The sequence below is a fragment of the Teleopsis dalmanni genome, chromosome 1 (assembly GCF_002237135.1).
Source record: "Teleopsis dalmanni isolate 2A chromosome 1, ASM223713v2, whole genome shotgun sequence".
NCBI classification, from domain to species: Eukaryota; Metazoa; Arthropoda; class Insecta; order Diptera; family Diopsidae; genus Teleopsis; species Teleopsis dalmanni.
In genome coordinates this window covers 231,467,172-231,470,549 of record NC_051846.1, presented here as the reverse complement: position 1 = coordinate 231,470,549, position 3,378 = coordinate 231,467,172, and positions in this window count along the sequence as shown.

Here is a 3,378-nt window from a genome sequence, read left to right as displayed (position 1 = left end):
GCCGTTAGATGGCAAAGTGAGCGCCACAGATGTGTTCGCCACAAATCAATTGAATTTAGTTTAAACGTAACGATATTCGAAAGATGTTCTGTTGTAAATTTTCTTTCATATCTTTATCACTTTTTGTGCATTATGCCGTTCACATTTAATATGTCTACGTGTTTTGAAAACCATTAGGTGATCAATTCTACCTTATGGATTATTCGTGCTGAATATTTTCTACATCTTATGACAGCTAAGTAAGCCTTTATTTTGGGAGTGCACCGCATGAGCAAAGAAAAGAGATTAGAATTCACCAAGAGTAAAAATTGCGTTTCGATATAACAATACCAGGCCACATGCAAGTTTTATAAGTCTTAACAAATTGACGGCACATGCTTGGAAAGACTTAATGCATTAATGTCATATAGCTCGAACCATCTGACTACCATATACTGCGGTATTTTGTGGAATTATTTGAGATTACCGCATTCTAAACAAAGTTGCACCAAATAATGGATACCACATTATATCAATTAACGATTTTACGCTATTATCGCTAATTATATCATTAATTTTAGACGTTTTCGGTGGCTTTCAAGTTTGACAAAAAAAACTCATACTAGCCTATATTCGCAAAGCGTGACATTGGCAGCACTGTCGCAATCTGTCAACTATTATGTTTTGGCGAAAAGCAAATCTTGCATATGTGCACCTAATGCAAGCAAATAACATTTTTTATAAAAATAAATAATATAAAATTGAAAATTAAAATGAATTCAGAATAAAAAGGATTGGTAAGAATGTTGGAAGTTTCAAAACAAAATACTAATATATTTTATTTTTCCCCAATTTTCCAATTTATGAAATTTTTGAATTTCATAAATTGTTTGAATTTTAGTTTGCATGTGATTTTTGACATATGATCGCAATATTCGTTGGAATTTCCAATGAAGGTTCGCAATAGTTCGCTTATTGCTTTGGTAATACTTTTTTCTTTACTGGCAGAAGAGTTTCGAGCCACTGAAAACGCCTTTTATAGCAATTAGTCGTATTTTTTTTTACAAAATCTGTACATAAATGTTTAAAACTTACTGTCAAAATAGAATATTTGTTTTTAAATCACTTTTAATGAGAGAATTCGGTAACAAAATATTTCAATATACCACACATATGTGCAAATATTGGTACAAATAAAGAAAAAATATGAAGGCGAATCGTATTGAAAAATAAATTTCAAGGAAATATTAACTTTTTGATATGTTAAACATGAATTAAAATAATGCAGATTTTAAAATTTCACATTATTTGATTTAATACTTTTAAAGCCCACTGTCAAACTTAAAACTGTTAATCAACAGTTTGAAAGTTTCTCACTCTTTTACATGAATTTTTTAGTTTGCTGGCTCCGCTACATTTTTTCAAACTGTTCTCATAAGTTAACTTCACAAGTGCTCTGTATAATGTAAATAAATACGAAATTAATAAAATATATAAATTAATTATTTGATTTGTGGTAATTTTACTTTATTTAAAATAATTTAAAGTTATAATTTTTTGGTTCTACTATATTTAATGGATATAATAAATGATTGTTTTTATAACTGATCGTGTCTATATACATAACAGGAATTTGTGTTCTCAAAGGCGCCACTTATGTCGGCGACTTCTTTTTTATTTTGTGGTTTTTTATATATTGAAATTAAAAACCAATAAGAATCACAGTTGTGCAGTTAAAAAATAAAAAACAATGTGAAAAGTAGTAAAAAATTCTTCAAATTTTGGCTGTTTTTCTTGTCTTCAGAATTTTTTCCTATTACTGTGCTTGGTTAATAATTAATATTAAAGCAAAATATGAATAAAATTAACATCATTCAATGGACTGTTGACAACTTAATAATTGAACTGTGAAGCGTGACAAAAGCCCCCATAAAGACGCCGACAATTTATTATTAGAAACACTTGTGCTTTGTTTTTGTAACAAATGCGGCTGCATTTTAGTGTTTCTTTTGTGCTGTCATTGATTTAGAATCTTCTTTTTCTATTTTTCTATTTCTGTTGTGATGATGTTCACACGCAGGTTACCAACAAATTAATCCAATAAGAATAGAAGTTACAAGCATAAGGGAACATTGACAAATGTAAATTGTAAGAAAAAATTACAGTGAGTGTCGCCTTAAATCGTACAGGTGGGATGAATTTTCAAGGGTTAAATGAATCATTTCGGATATTTTAGATAAAGTCGAGAAAAATATTACTTAGAATTAAAATTTTAAATAGATATGAAAAAAAAATCTAATTAAAATTAAAATTTAATTTTAATAGTAATATATATATAAATACTACCAATTTATTTGGTATTTATATATTAAAAAAATTATTGACTGATATAATTTATTTATGGGTAGTACTAGCTACTCAAAGGTTCGGGCGGATTTGGTAACATAAATTTTTTTTAAATAAATAAAAGCGTGAATAATGTAATAGGTCTGTTCCACGAGCTTCTTTGAGTAACACCGTGTATACATAAGTGCTTTCCACCAGCAAATTTTATTACTATTTTAATATTCAAAAATATTAAATAAGTAATTTAGCCACGGTTAGTCACATTTTCTTACTTTTGAAGGAATATAATGCTAGACAAATTTTTTCAATCATAGGAGCGCAATAAAACCATTCGTTCGTGATGTAGACCCAGTTTTTTTTAGTTAAAAAGTAACAAATAGAAACTGAAGGAGTATAACAACCCTGTCGGAATGATAGAATAACACACAAACTTTAATCGCACATTTTCTTTCCATTTCTGTTGATCAGCTGTTTTGCTTTATTATATATCTGAATTTTATGTACCAATGACTATAAATTGGAAATATATATATATATATATATACATATATATATATATATGTATATATATATATATACTTGTTTTATTCATGTGGCAAGGAATTTAAATTATATATTAAAAGAGCAATATTTTGATGTGGATGACGAAACTATAGAAAAAAAATGGTTTTAAGTTTAATTATCACATACGAGTAAGATAATGACTCCGATGATGGAAGGAATTGAGTTATTCGTATTTGAAGCGAAAAGAAGAAGAGTTTCAATAATAAAATGTTTGAAAATATTATATCACCGTATAGTGACATTGAATTCAATAGTTATTTTCATCTCTGGGATCCTTTCTAATTGCTTGTTCACATAATTTTAAAATAGTGAGGAACTTACACCTATTCTGCCGAGTTTGTGCAACATAACCTCAAATGCTCACTTTGCCATATTATGGTTTAGTGGTGACGAAATTTTTTGTTTAAGAGATTTAGTAGATTATCGCTCATTGTTTCCAAGAACAAGGAGTTGTACTTATGTTACAACTATGACTTCCATAACCAATAT